The sequence below is a fragment of the Sus scrofa genome, chromosome 12 (assembly GCF_054392235.1).
Source record: "Sus scrofa isolate SSC_HxYL_T2T_F1_AM1 chromosome 12, Sscrofa_HxYL_maternal_Yorkshire_Landrace_v2.0, whole genome shotgun sequence".
NCBI classification, from domain to species: domain Eukaryota; kingdom Metazoa; phylum Chordata; class Mammalia; order Artiodactyla; family Suidae; genus Sus; species Sus scrofa.
This window is the reverse complement of record NC_139394.1, coordinates 15867506-15883096: the sequence shown is the minus strand read 5'-3', so window position 1 is coordinate 15883096 and position 15591 is coordinate 15867506. Positions and strand designations below refer to the sequence as shown.

Sequence of the window (15591 nt, the reverse complement as noted above, 5' to 3'; positions counted from 1 at the left end):
TATGTTACTAGGAATGTATTAAGAAACTGGGTGGGGAGTTCCCGTCGTGGCACAGCAGAAACGAATCTGACTAGGAACCAAGAGGTTGCGGGTTCAATCCCTGGTCTCACTTGATGGGTTAAGGATCCAGCATTGCCATGAGCTGTGGTGTAGGTCGCAGACGCTGCTCGGATCTGGCGTTGCTGGGCTTTGGCGTAGGCCGGAGGCTACAGCTCTGAATAGACCCCTAGCCTGGGAACCTCCATATGCTGAGGGTGCAGCCCTAAAAAAACAAACAAAAAAAAAAAAAAAAAAAAGAAAGAAAAAAACTGGGTAGGAACGGGTTGGAAATAAATTAGGGGTCCACTTACAAGGAGTTCCAAATGGAACTTTACTCTCCTTTTCCAGTCCAAGTGTCTTTTATGGGATTTCCATCATCAATACTAAGTACCTTCCAACTCTGTAGAGCAGTGAGGAGGAGGCCTGTACCATCTATACCAGACTTGCAGATGCACTTTGTTTGTTGCTTTCCTGTCTCCTTTGATGACGTTCCTTGCCCCAAATAAAGATGTTTTTCAAGGTTCAGCCATTAACTAGGGTGTCGGATTTTTTAAATGGTAAATGTATTTTCACAGTTTCAAGTTATTCTGATCTGAGAGGGTGTGACGATAAGGTAAAGACTCTTAAGAAACTTTGGTTGAAGAGTTCCTGTTGTGGCTCAGCAGAAACGAATCTGACTAGTATCCATGAGGTTGAGGGTTTGATCCCTGGCCTCGCTCAGTGGGTGAAGGATCTGGCGTTGCCGTGAGCTGTGGTGTAGGTCGCAGACACAGCTTGGATCCCACATTGCTGTGGCTGTGGTGTAGGCTGGTAGCTACAGCTCTGATTGGACCCTTAGCTTGGGAAACTCCATATGCCGTGGGTGCAGCCCTAACTAGCAAATAAGAAAGAAAGAAAGAGAGCAAGAAAGGAACTGGTGGAAAGGTCAACTTGGTTCAGAGCCTTGTCCTTGGTCCACAAATTCTAACCTGCCTATAATACAGAGTTAACTGGACTCTTTTTAGAGTTGGTTGGTTCAGGCTAACTAAAATCATGAGCAACTATGTATTTTTCAGAAGGCCAATTCTTAATTTTAAAATGCAAAATTATACAGGGATTAGAATGCTTATGTTGGTATGAACATTCTTTCCACCCCCTCTTTTTTACAGTTCTTATTTAATAAATTTAATTCACAAATACATATTCAGAATCTATAAGATCTATTAGATGCTGAATATATATACAAAATTAGTATATATATTTATGCATATTCACACACACTAATTCTTAGGATAGGTAGTATGCTCTGTTAATTGTAATATTCCTTTTCATTTTTCTATTCAAATATTCTAGGTTTGTATTTCAATTTGGATTTTGTCTCTTTCTTTCTGTGGGACCTGGGGCAAGTGATTTTTGAGTCGAAACATTTTCATTTAGTAAAATAGGCATAATTCCAATCTTCTAAAGTTTTTATGGGGATTAGATTAAATACTATAACATGTGAAAAACCTAGGCATGGATCTCTTACAATGAATGATTATAGTCCATAGAGACTTGCCATGGATCAGGTATTCCCACATGTTCCAACTTAAACCTCATATTAACCCAATAAAGTAGATACAGTTTTTAATCCCCAATTCACAGAGGAGTATTTTGAGATCTAGAAATGTAAAATACCTTGCTGTGGTCACCCATTTAGTAAATAGTTGAATCAGGATTTGAGTGCAGTCAGTTTGGGTCCAGGTCCTTGCTCTTAAACACCTCTCCTTGAGTATTCACTGTCTTCCCTTTCTCACCTAAATTCCATCTTTCTATAGGCTATTTCCACTTGGATGACTTTCATTATCTTAATCAGTAGTTCTTACCTGGAGCCCATGGGTAGGTTTCAACTGATATCTTTAATCTGTGAATTAATCAGACCTCCATATATAAAAGGTGGAAATGTGGCTCTAACAAGCTTAACGATGGGGGAATTTCACTAAAGGACGAGGGTATGTCCTGGAATCCAAGGATAGGAATGTGATGGGTCCATGGACTCAAATGCATTTGAGCATTCTCTGTTTCTCATGCTCATGTGTTAGGGAATACATCTGCTAACAGCATCCATAGCTTTAGTTACTAGGGGAACTGGACTTCATCCTTTGGATGTAAATACAAAAATTCCAGAAGGGGCTCCAATGTGCCCAGCTTGGGTCAAGAGCTCTTGGGCACTCAATTCCATGGGTGCCATTAAAAACTGTGTGATGTGTATAAGTACGAATACATTTTTTTTTTCTGATTCCGTCAGATTCTCAAAAGAAAATTGTTGCCCCAAAGCAGTAAAGGACTCCTACAAACACAAAATATGCCCAAACCATCTCTTTAACACCAATCCTTCTGACTCTCCCGCTTCTGCCACAGGTACCAGAGTCTCCTAGGCAAGTTAGCCTTGTCACCTTGTTGTATTTTGACTTCTCACTGTCTTTACCCTCTGCACTCAGGTATTCAGTAAGTTCTGTTAATTCTTCCCATTCAATGGCTGTTGGAACTATTCTATCTCCATTGTCACAATTCTTGACTATCAGCTGTCCTCTTTTTTAGATCCTTAAATAGTAACATCTTAACCGAATCATTATCACTTGTCCCTACTTGCTCAGATCTATCTTACTAGATGAATGTTTAAAACACTGTGTTCTTGTTGGCCACTTGTTCAAAGATTCCGTGGTGTTTCCTTTCCTGGGCAGAACCTTGTACAGTTCAGTCTTGGCCCATCTTTCCAGCCTCTTACCAACTGATGTTTTATCTCCTGGTTAGTAAACACTCTTCTATTCATTCATGTTTGTTGCTTGTTGGTCTGTTTTTCAGACTTGCGATATGTCTATTTGTAGTTCACACCACTGCTTGTCTTTCTTAAGAAATAAAAATGCAACTTATCTCCAAAAGGGGTTAATTCTTGGACCTGAGATGTTATGCTCATTTCCTGTTCTGAATTTTTGTTGATTCTCCAGGGCCCTTCCTGGAGTAGTCCTTCCTTCTATCCATCTACATATATTGTTGTTGTTGTTGTTGTTGTTGTTTTTAAGGCTGCACCTGAGGCATATGGAAGTTCCCAGGCTAGAGGTCCAATTGGACCTGCAGCTGCCAGCCTACGCCACAGCCACAGCAATGTGGGAACTGAGCCACATCTGCAACCTACACCACAGCTCACTGAAACACCAGATCCTAACCTACTGAGCGAGGCCAGGGATTGAACCCACATCCTCATGGATATCAGTCGGGTTTGTTACCACTGAGCTACAACGAGAATTCTGCTCACATTTTTCTTATTCTACTTTCCACAACAAGCAATCTCATACCATCTGAAACTTCTCTCTCTCCCAGTTATGAATTATTACAGGACTTACTGTTTTACTCATGTTGACACTTACTTCTATAATATGCTGTATTGATATTTAAACATTTTAAGCATTCCTTTCCCAAATAGATTATGAGGCTCTAGGAGGCAAGACTTCTCCCAAATTAAATATGCCCTGTAGCTCTTACCACACTTATATACATCCACTAGGCACAAATACTTGTCAAGCATTTATAAATGTCAGTGTAAAAATATATGGAGTTTTGCTTATTCATATTATACATGACCTTTTCACATTCCAAAAAAGAGCTGTACTAAAAACTCAAGTGGTCGTTCCTGTATGTGGAAGTACTTTTAAGTGTTAGTCTAAAAACAAAGTATTACACAACAGGCTGAGGTGGGATTTGGTTGGGGGAAATGTAGAAGCTGTTGGGTTAGAAGTCATCAGCTGGAGATAAAAAGAAATGAAACTATGAAAAACAGTCAATGACAAAAGTCTCTTTTACATCAACTTTTCCGAAATTCGTTCATCATGTAACACGGTTCACATTTCAAAAAAAAAAAGAGGTATTCAGTATCCTCGTTTACATCATATATAGCATTATCCTGAGGTAAACTGAGAGAGGACAAAATTTATGTTTGGGTTCAGATTGTGGCTCTGCTGGTTATTCAGTGTGATATCGACCTGGTCATTGAACTTCTCGGAGCCTTGAGAAGGCTTGAGGCTCTGGTCATTTAACTTCTCAGAGCCTCTCCCCCCATCTAGAACACTGAGATAATAATACTTACCTGATAGGACGTTGTGAGAATAAAATGAGGTCGTATATACAAGGGCTTTAGTAAAGTGTTTGCAGCCAGTAGGCAATCAATCAATGGTGGCTAATATTACTCTTTATTCAATGTGGAGAGAGTTGGAGGAATAGGTGGGTCTGACGGTTCACTTAAGAGACTTGGAGGTGCCAGGGAAGACATATGCCATAAGTAGGGATGAGTGATTGTGCAGAGCTGATACAGCAAGGAAGGTCATTTGGAATGGTGTAGACGGCACTGAAAGGCTGGGAGGTGAAGAGTATGGTTGGGCTACTTTATGCACAATTATTTAGAGGTTGCTCTTCCATGGCATACATTATGTTTTCAAGTTTTTCTGTTTTTTGGTTTTTTGTCTTTTCTAAGCCCACACCAGGGGCATATGGAGGTTCCTAGGCTAGGGGTCTAATCGGAGCTGTAGCCACCCGCCTATGCCAGAGCCACAGCAACGAGGGATCTGAGCCGCATCTTCGACCTACACCACAGCTCCCAGCAACGCTGGATCCCCAACCCACTGAGTGAGGCCAGGGATTGAACCTACAACCTCATGGGTCCTAGTCAGTAGTTAACCACTCAGCCATGACGGGAACTCCTATGTTTCCAAGTTTAACTTATACACTAAATTAGCATCTTGACTAGAATAGGTTTTTAGTAGGTAAAAAAAAATGAGCATTCTCAGGATTTCAGTTTTAGTGACAGAAAAGGAAATTAGGGTGAGAAGTTGAGAACAGAGGGGATTCTTTCTACAATGTTGCTCTCCATCCCTTCCATACAGACCTGCCTCTGTCAGGGACAGATTCTTTCCTCCTCAAAGTTAAGACTATGGCAGCAAATTGCAAGACTTAACAGCAGAACTATGTGGAATAGGATTGGCTGAGTAGACTCATGTTATGTGATCAAAACACAAAGCAAAAAGGTCATTCCAGGTGTTCCCGACGTGGCTCAGTGGTTAACAAATCTGACTAGGAGCCATGAGGTTGTCGGTTCAATCCCTGGCCTCGCTCAGTGGGCTGGGGAATCCGGCATTGCTGTGAGCTGTGGTGTAGGTCGCAGATGCGGCTCGGATCCCATGTTGCTGTGGCTGTGGCACAGGCTGGCTGCTGCAGCTCCAGTTGGACCCCTAGCATGGGAACCTCCATATGCCGCGGGTGCAGCCGTAGAAAAGACAAAAAGATTTAAAAAAAAAAAAAAAAAAGGTCATTCCTTTGGCACTGGCACTGCTCAGTGTGAACATGGACCTTGGAAAGGTCGGCCAAAAGAAATGGAGCCTGATCTTTGAAAGTACGATCGGGATAGTGAGTCAGAGTTACTCACTTCATCAAAGCAAGAGACCCTGTGGGTCACAGCTATTACAGCTTACTGTGGGAAAATCCAATAAAGAGCTCTGCTGCTAAAATTGAACAATTACTGTGTTTTTCTAATTTCTAGGAAGAATGGATTTAAAGGTTTTTCATTTTGAGAATTGTTATTAAACTTTTGGTACTTTCTACTGTGGGAAAAGTTGCAAACAAATTTTAAAGGAAAAACACAGACATATTGTTTCTTAAGAAGACATTATTTTTTTAAATATGTAGGGGATCTGCATAAATGTAATATAGCCAGATTTAGTGGTAGTAAAATTGTGTCAAGTCCCCATGGCAGGATTCAATCTACAATATTTCATGGTGTTCCACAATGAGCACAGTAATTTCTAAGTACCGCCACCTGAAATAGTTTGAAAACCAACACATTACACCCCTGACTGCCTTTTGTTATTTCTTAGGGAAAGGAATGTTATTAGCTCAGTGAAACTCACAGACAAAGGCTTAGATGCAAAGTAATCTTTAAAATAAATAAAAAAAGACCAAAAGAGAATTAAATAGGGTACATTTGAGTGCAAGAAGAATAACATAACAATAGCTGTTTCCTGAACACCTATTAGGTACCAGGGTCTGTGATAAGTACTTTGCAAACATAATTTCATTTCAATCTTCACAACCATCCTGTGAAGTGACATCACCCATGTTAGACAGATGAAGAAAAAGGCGGCTCAGACTTGCTCAAGGGCACATAGCTGGTAAGGAGTGGGTGACACTGAGACTTAATTCCAGGTTTCCAGATTCCAATCATGATAATGTTGTGATGCCTCTTTGTGTATATATACAATTTTTTAAACTGTATAAAAACCGATACAGAAAGCTCACCAATCTTTCTGCACATATATTAACCCTTGTAATCATTAGCTAAATCAAGGTATTGAACATTTCCAGCAACTCAGAAAGCTCCTCCTGACCCCCTCAGTCAATTCCTCTCAAGAAATCACTACTCTGCCTCTATCACCATAAATCAATAGGTTTTAGTTACAGTAATCTAACTTTGCAGAGTTTTCACAAAAGATTCCATAAACCAATCCTTCACCTTGCCGTTTTAGCTATAGTATTCAAAGCCGCTCTAGCTTTAACTTCTCAAGTACTCGCTATAGACACTTGTTGGAAATGGCTTCATAGTCAATTTCTTGCTTTGTCTGAAATTAATACGAATTTTGAAAAGAAAAAAACCACAAAGAAAATTCCGGATGAAATAGATTAAAGGACTGTTATCAAATAAACCTCTCTTAGAAACACCGCCGACACAGCTTGCTTGACTGAAGTAATTTGGTGCATCTATTTCCAATCATGGTGTCTCATTAGCGAAGGGATGACCACTGAAAGGTCATTTCAGTTTGCGGAAGGGAAGACTAGCCAGGCAGAGGAGGTAATAGTGATTGCTTTGCATCATCTTACAGCACACGAAAAAAATTTATGTCCAGATAGCTTCCACAGTAGACTTGCTATGTTGCAAGGGAAAGGAAGATAAAGCGGAAGAAGATCCAGGTGGAGGGACGTGGGGGGAAATTTGACTTTCAAGAAGGCTTTACTGCGGTGGCTTTCCGTGCCTTGCCGACTAGCTCTTAAAACCACATTACTTCTGGTCCAACCTGGCATCGACAGAAGGAGCGTCACAACTTCATCAGAGGTTCTCAAGTTGTGATTGGTGAATTTCAGCAATGATTCTAAAGAAAAGTTCTCCTTTCTGTCTACCCCCTCCCCACACTTTTCTCTTCCCCAATTCCTGGGTTTGCACTTAATTCTGTTTCCTACACCAGCCACCTATGGCATTTTGAAGCAGTCTACAGATTACAAGGGAGCAGCAGAGAAAGAATTACTGACATCTTCAGGGTTCGACGACTCTAGGAGTAATAAATGTAAGGGGTGACTTAAGTGGTGGAAATTTAGAGGAATGTTCTGGCCATCAAAGGCAGCAAGACAGGCCCCCGAAGTGGGCGCACGTGACAACAGCAGCACCTCGAAAGTGACATCACCCCTGGGGGCGGAGCCCAATCATCTAGGGCCTTGTCTGCTATTGAGCGCCCCTCTCCTCTTCCCCAACGAATGCCCACCACTCAGTCAAGCCCCCTGAGGAAACAGAAATGCCCAGACCTCCCAGAGCGGCGGAGCCAAGGCCCCACCTCTCGGTGCAGAAAAGGGTTCCGTCTTTGCTCTCTCTCCTAGCAACTCCCCACCCCCAAACTGTAGAGGGGGCGGGGGCGCGCGCGCTCCACCACGCACGCGCCCCCACGCACGCGCTCTCCCTCCGCGCTCGCGCTCCTCCCCACCTCGGCCCGGAGGGGGCGGGGCTGCGGGCGGCCTCGGAGGGTGCGACGCCCCCGGCGCGGCGGCGGCGCTAGCGAGCGGCCGGCCGGGCGCGGGTTGCTGGGCGCGTCGCTCTCGCAGGGCCCGCTTGCACAGCCGCCTCGTGCGAGCCGCCCGTCCGGCCAGGGAAGCTGCGAGTGCTTCGAGCGCCCGGCCCGGGGCCGCTGGCGCTGCCCCCTCGCCGCCGCCGCCGCCCTCCGCGCCCTCCTCCGGGCGGCCCCGCCCCCGTTCCCATCCCCCTCGCGCTCACCTCCCGGCTGTGCAGCGCGCGAGGCGGAGCCAGGCGCCCGCGGTCGCCGCCGCCGCCGCCGCCGCCACGGAACTGAGGGGCGAGAGCTTTCACCGGAGCCGCCGCTGACAGGAGGACCGCCGCGGGCTGCGCTCGCTGCGGGGAGGCCCCGCCGCGCCTTTCCCGGACGCAGACCTTCCGCAGGCGTCGGAGCACAGAGAGGTGCTCTGGGATCGCGGGCGGCGCCGGCGGGCGGCGCGGTCCTCACAGGAGACTCCGGGGACTGGGGCTTGACCCCGAGGTGCAGCGAGCCCCCCTCAGAGCATCAGGTGAGAAACCCCGGGAACCTGGGAAGGGAGGGTCGCCTCAGTGACAGGGGCGTTTGCCTCCGACGCCTGGGCTCCGGGGAGAGGGGCGGGGGCGAGCGGGGAGACAGCGAGATGGGCAGTGAAGTGACTCCGGTGTCCAGGGCATAGTGGAAGGTTGGCTCCAAATGTGGCATTCGGATGTCTTCAGAAGAGTCCAGGGTCGGTCACTTCGGTGTCACCGAAGGTGTCGTGGAATTTGGTACCGAGAGAGGCTCCGGATGGCAGGGACCCAGGAGGATATGCGAGGCAGATTGCTAAACGTGGCAGTGAATGTGGTGCAGAACGAGTTGCAAAATGTGCCCCCAGAATGCAGCATAAAAGTAGTTGTGAAATGTGCCAGGTAAGGCACAGGGTGGGTTGGCCTGTGTGGCGTTGAAATTCACGGTAGAAGTGTTGTTAGTGATATTGCTAATTCCTCTGGGAAAGGAGGCGTAGTCAGTCTCAGCAGAGATTAATAAGGCTCATTGCTAGATATTTTATCACAGGAAATAGAGAGGAGCTATGATATGCTATTTTTTGAGATAGTGTTCACGTGAAAGAAACAAGCAAATTGTGTCTGGTTGTGAGATGGGGAAGGAAAAATAGGGCTAAAATAATTCCAGGGGTTGCCGTCAGCGAGTAGAGCCCTGATACAATCGTTGCCTGTGTTCTATTCCAGGTGTGGAATGTTTGAAATGGTTTTCACCCATCATAAAGAATGATAATTAACATTAGGAAGAAGATGTGGTGTTTTGAGTGTCTTTCACTGTCTTGTCTATTCTTCTCCAGGGGGGAAAAAAAAGATAACAAAACCAACACAACAAAACACCCCTCATCTTGACCATAATTCTGAGTTCATGCTCATTAGGCAAAGGGACATTTTTTTGTAGGTACCCCTTTCTTCATTTTTACACAGGTGAAAATTTCTGGAATGAGGAAAACAAAACAATATGGTGAACAAAAGGGATAAATTTTCAGGCATTTTGAGTGGTTGGAGCCAAAAGCTATTGCAGTGGTTAATTACAGTGAATGACAGTAGTGAAATATTCTTGATGTTGGGGTGGGAAAATGGGAAAAGGAAATTGAATACAATAAATGTGGCATGAAAAGCAACAACATGGATACTGTCAGTGGAGCGCTTCTTGCAGCATTTCCCAGGTAGATCATCTTAGGAATGTAAGCATAGAAATAAAATATTAAATATTCTTATTCTCTCTCATATGTGTGTATATATATATAATTACTCACATGCTGCAAAACATTGTGACTTCCATTTAAGAAGAATATCTGTGTTTTGAGAAGATTGTTAGAACATAGCTGGAATTTCAGAAGTAACAAAAGACAGCTCCATGAGCTATTCAATACAACTTATATACATACATTCGGTGAGTGTATGCTATGAAACAAGCACAAATATCTGCATGTGATCATTAGGATATAGTTAATTATTGATGAGATTTTAGTGTCTTATGTTACAATTCTTGCTGAGAAACTGAATTACTTGCCAGAATGTTGTTCCTATAAGAACAGTAATTTGCCAGATAATCTGAAAATGTATACTGATTGGTTTCCTCCTGGATTCAGATTCAGCCATTGACGGGATCATTTGCTTCAAAGACAAAATTGGATTTTCCTTGGTGATTAATTTTGGGTTTTAGTCTTTTCTGTTGCTATGTCCCTCACCTTGAGGCTATGTTGAGGCTCAAGCACAGGGGAGAGGGCCAGAGAAGAATAAAGAGCAATTCTGTTGGGTCTTCCTGTTTTGTTCTGACTGTAAGCCATATGTACTGCCACCCCCTACTGTCTGTAGGAAGAGGTGTTACAGAGCCCCATTCTTTTCTTGTTATCACTGCCCCCTTGTGTAAGGGAAGAAATTGTTAGTTGCACTTTGGGAAACTGCTCTCCTCAGATTGTTCTTGATAGATTTGTTATGTAGATTTATAATCACTTAGGCAGAGTTGCAGCGCTTTAAATTTGCTGTCAGTCTAGCTTCAGCTTTAACATCTGTTTTTTAATAGTATCTAATTTTAGTCAGTAATTCAGAATGCTAAGAGTATTTTCAATGTTTGGCAAAATAGTACTACTTGATGGTACTAGGAGTAGTACTAGTATAATGGCTCACCTTTACTTAAACACCTACTTTGTGTCAGTCCTGTTATACACGGTTTTTGTTTGTTTGGTTTTTTAATCAATTCCAACACCCTATGAGCTATGTACTGTTATCTCCATTTTACAAAGGAGAAACTAAAACACTGAGATGTTAACGTAACTTGCCCGAGATTATTTAGCTAGCAAGTGGAAGAGCTGAGTTTCATTTCAGGAACTCTGGCTCCATACTGTGTGCTCTTCATCAGTACACTATATTGCCCTCTCAGTCAAATTAGTATTGACACACATCGTTAAAATGCAGGTGCCCTTCAGAAGAAAGCAAATACTGTAGATATGGATAAGCCTAAGTAAATAGTAAGACACATAAATATTAAGCCTACAAATACACCAAAAATACACTTACTGTATTTGTATGGACATTTCTCTTTAGGAATTTATTTTTTGTAATTTATTTCTGGGATTATGAGTAGAGGACCAGGATTTACGTGGTTAAGGAAATATTTGTGATGGAGGTTGGTTTGGGGGGAGCTTTAGAGGTAGAAAGTTTTAAGTGGTGTGGTGTGTGTATTTGCGTACATAGGGTGCAGTAAAGGTTTACTGGTACTTTTAAGGAAATCAATCTCTGTAGAGCTATAGGAATAAGTTTCTGTAGAAAAACTATTTTTCCTGCCTGCTTAAATTTTTACATTTCAATTTTATTTATTTTAAAAAACAATTAACAAAAATGGATTGGGGGAGTGCCTGTTGTGGCTCAGCAGGCTAGGGACCCAGCATTGTGTTTGTGAGGATGCAGGTTTGATCCCTGGCCTTGCTCAGTGGGTTAAAGATCTAGTGTTGCAAGCTTAGACGTGGGTCATAGATGTGGTTGGGATCAGATGTGACTGTGGCGTAGGCCAGCAGCTGCAGCTCTGATTCATCCCCTAGCCTGCGAACTTTCATATGCTGCAGGTGCAGCCATAAAAACAACAACAACAACATCAAAAAACAGTGGATGCGTATGTACCTTTAACCTCTTCCTTCAACGGTTATTTGCTCAGATTTTTCTTGCAGTAAAACATTGTTTTATAAATATTGACCACGTATGAAATAATATTTATAAAAATATGTAAAGTATAAAAGAATAACAATGCATGCAACCAACACTTATATACCTTTCACAGAGTTTAAGACGTAATATCACCTACACTAGTAACAATTACTTTCTTCTCTTAGTCAACCTTTCTTCTATTTTGTGAATCACATATGTCATGTAATCAAACACTTCCTTCATTTTTATATATTTTGGTTGATAAGGAAATTCAGTATAATCTGGTTATGGCTAAGGTGTATTCATGTATGTTTATGTACTTTAGTATATTTAATAAATTGTCTTTCACTCACATCATGCTCTGTATTTATATTGGTTTATGGTTCATTTTAGCATACTTATAAAACCTAATTTGGTGTTTGCATCTTTATCATAAAGTTTTACCAACATGGTTAAACATTATTATTCTTCTCTTTCATCATTGATTCTTGCCTGTCTCATGCTAGCTCTTTTGCTCCCCCCATCTTTCTCGTAAAGGCCTTTGTTCTTTTGGTACTTTCGTAATGGCTCTGTGTACATTATTTTGAAGGGAGAAGGAAGTAGGCCTAGGAAAGAGTGTACTAAACTGGTAGTCTCAAAAGGGGAATTTTAAGGTAGTTGATAGTGATTAGATACAAAGAAGAACAAGTGTGATTAAAGGAATGCATCAAATTTCTCTCCTTGTCATTTCTTCCTGTTACAACAGAATTAAAATTGAATTTCTGAGATACATTGCTTGGGCACACTAGTTGAATTATGTTGGATTGTACTTACACAGGATCACCAGCATTAGCTATAATATTTTTAGTGATGATACCCAGATTTTATTTCATGGAGCTAAAACAAGCTGTTGCTGATGGTTGTTGACTTGTCTAGTACTAGTCTGATCAAGGTAACAAATATTATAAAATAGTTTGGAAGCTAGTTTAATTATTTGGACTTTTTTTTTTCCCTGAGCATTGTCATATCTCCTGAGTGCCTGTAGTCATCAAATACTCTTATCATTTGGAGAGAAGGCACTGTATATATAGTTTGGTCTTTGTTATAATACCATGAAAACTACCACTTGGTTTATTTGAATGGCATTTTTTTGTCGTAGCTTGAATTAGATGATAATTGTATATGATTTTTAGAAAGCGAGTCAAGGAGGTGTATGAATAGTGATTAAGACTGTATCATGTCCTCAAAAGTCTCTAAAAATCCATGGAGGAGTTCCTGTTGTGGCGTAGCAGAAACAAATCTGACTAGGAACCATGAGGTTGAGGGTTTGATCCCTGGCCTTGCTCAGTGGGTTAAGGATCCAGCATTGCCGTGAGCTGTGGTGCAGGTCACAGAGGTGGCTTGGGTTTGGCGTTGCTGTGGCTGCAGTATAGGCCAGCAGCTGTAGGTTCGATTAGACCCCTAGCCTGGTAACCTTCATATGCCACAGGTGTGGCCCTAAAAAGCAAAAACAAACAAAAAAATCCATGGAGATAAATAGGTTACAGGAAGGGCTTAAAGACTTACAGCTGTGTTTCCCCACTCTGGTCCATTTTCTTTCTTTTAGAGGATATTTTTACCTTGAATATTTAAGATTCGAGGTAGTATTAGATGGAAAACGAGAAATTTGGGCCTAGTTTTAGAAGGCTAAAGCAAGGTGAGGGTGCAATCAGTGAAAAACTTTCTGGAAGGGATCTTTCTTGTTGTAGCAAACGCTGAGTAAATAATTGCAATACCATGACTTTTTTCTAGAAACAAATTTCTTTTATTAGGTCAATTTATTTTATTTACAAAATCTTTATAAATCATATGGAAGCTGTTTTTGTGGATGTTGCAAGGTAAGTTGCTTTTATATGGGCCACACATTATAGCAGTATCTTACTATGTTCAGCTTCTGTTTCTTTTTGAATAGTTAAGGATAAATATGATTAAGGTTAAGAGGCAAAAGAATTAGGTTGGTTTTAGTTGTCATCACGCCCTTTCTTTACCCTTTCCTTTCCCACAATATCACTTGCTGCCTTTACTCAATGCATGACATACTCCCACCTCTCAAATGCCTTTCTTTTGATCAGAACTTGAGAGATACTGATGTCAGTCATTTAAACTGAGTAGTTGCATGATAGTGAATAATTTTTTTGGTATGTTTTTTAAAATTTTCATTGCCTTAGTAATTTATCTGACAGGCTCATCTTGTGCTGCCTTCTGACACCCATGTTATGTCTAACTCTGAAGAAGTTTCTGACAAAATGTATTATTCGATTCTACTATTTTTTTTCTCAGCAGAGGTATCCCAAGTGGAGAGGTTTGGAGCAGAGCATGTAAGAGAACATTTTTCTTTATTTGCTCTGGTCTGAGTCTCTCATATATGTATTTTGTATTAAAAGGAGTCATTGTTATATGAAAAAACCCTTGATTTTTGTGTATTAGTTTATTATATAGACACATCATGTTCAAGGTATATGAGTTAGATTTGTTATGTTGGGAAAGTTGGGGGATTTCTATGCAGTATATTAATACATTAAATCATTCCCTTAAATATTTATTGACTACCTACAATGTATTATATGTTTATTGACTTCCTGATAATGCCACCTTTACTCCTCCAGTCTTTCAGGTGAGGATAGGCATTTCATCTTCTTCCTTAAATAAAAGCTAAATTTGTAATTCAGAATTCTGTGTCTTGGGAGTTCCTTGTGGCACAGCAGACTGAGGATCTGGTGGCGTCACTGCAGCGGCTTGGGTTGCTTCTGTGATGCAGGTTTGATCCCTGGCCCAGGAACTTCTGTATGCCGCAGGGGCAGTTCAAGACAAAAAAACCAAAACAAAACCCAAACAGTTTTGTGTTGTAGATATTCATTCTACCTTTGGGAAAAATATAGTTGAAAAAAATGTTTTAAAGTTTATTACTTTCCTAAAGTTTCACTGACCATTGTTGATAAATTTTACTCTTTAAATGGTAAGAGTATCGTGAAAACAGTGACTTGTAGATGTCTTTTTATAAATGTCAGCAAGTACTGCAGACCTAAAATTCACAAAGAAAGTATATAAGCAATGGAAAACTTTTGTGATTCCAAACACTTATCTTTGGTCCAGGTAGCCATGCTTATTTCCTTGTCTGTAATACCATTATCATACATAGTTATGTCAGATGACATATCTGATTAGAGATTGACAACAAAGAAATAGGCACCAGTTTTTTCTTGGCAGGGAAACTCCCTTGCCCCACCTGTGGGGACATCTGTAAGTAGATTAGCTAATAAATTTGGAAATGGGAGTGGGTATGTATAAACTGTGATTTAATCATTTAGGCAGGAGACACTGCCTCAGATCTCAGTAAATTCCCTCTGCTTAAGTGAAGGAAGTTTCTTCTTAGCCCTTTGTTCCTAATTTTGTGTTAAGGGGTCCCACAATTTCTAGCTCTGACTGCTGAAATTTGATAAGGCAAAGCTAAGTCGCTTGATGGGTATGGGTACTCTAGAATTCTGTTTCTGTTCAAATTCCATGGAATCCTGTAGAGCTCCTGAGGATTGTGTTAGGGTGAATGAAGGTAATTAGCTTTAGTACACATGTGGAATGAAGAGTTACTACATACTCAAATTTTGCTTCAGCCTCACAGAATCTTAGCTCTTCCTTTTTTAGGGATTTAAAGAGGAAGAGCAACTTCCTTTGGAAGTTGTTATTCAGACATTGCTGTATTGTAGGATGACAACACTGTTGCTTTGTTGTAAGAAGCTTTTGAAATTTTAGAGTCATGAGACTGTATAGGAGAACATGAGTTTGTGAGTTTTGTTTTTTCATTGAATTTGTGAGTTTTTGAATCATGAAAACAAGGTCAAATTATCACTCGGTAGCTATTGTATAACGTGCTAAAAACTCTCTTGCAGGGTTTTGATGATGATGAAATAATTTCAGTGAAAAATCCTTAGGACGATGTCTGGTACTTAATAAATGATAATTTTTATTAGGTTTTGGGAAGTGACCTGTTTTTTGATGTGATCCTTTCCACAATATTTTACTAGCATTATCAGTCC

At 41.3% G+C, this 15591-nt stretch overlaps 1 protein-coding gene and 1 long non-coding RNA gene across 15 annotated transcripts in view; one reads left to right on the top strand and one right to left on the bottom strand.

Moving 5' to 3' along the window:
• The window catches only part of LOC146398066 (uncharacterized), a 1038644-nt gene that overhangs the window by 786478 nt on the left and 236575 nt on the right, over positions 1-15591 (bottom strand). The window lies entirely within an intron of this gene.
• TANC2 (tetratricopeptide repeat, ankyrin repeat and coiled-coil containing 2) overlaps positions 8164-15591 on the top strand; it is a 365101-nt gene continuing 357673 nt past the window's right edge. For 13 of the 14 annotated variants that reach the window (XM_021068131.2, XM_084984071.1, XM_021068130.2 and 10 more), the window contains exon 1: positions 8164-8388. The gene's annotated coding sequence lies outside the window, so the exon portion shown is untranslated. The remainder of the gene's footprint in view (positions 8389-15591) is intronic. The other variant, XM_021068129.2, reaches the window with a different exon arrangement.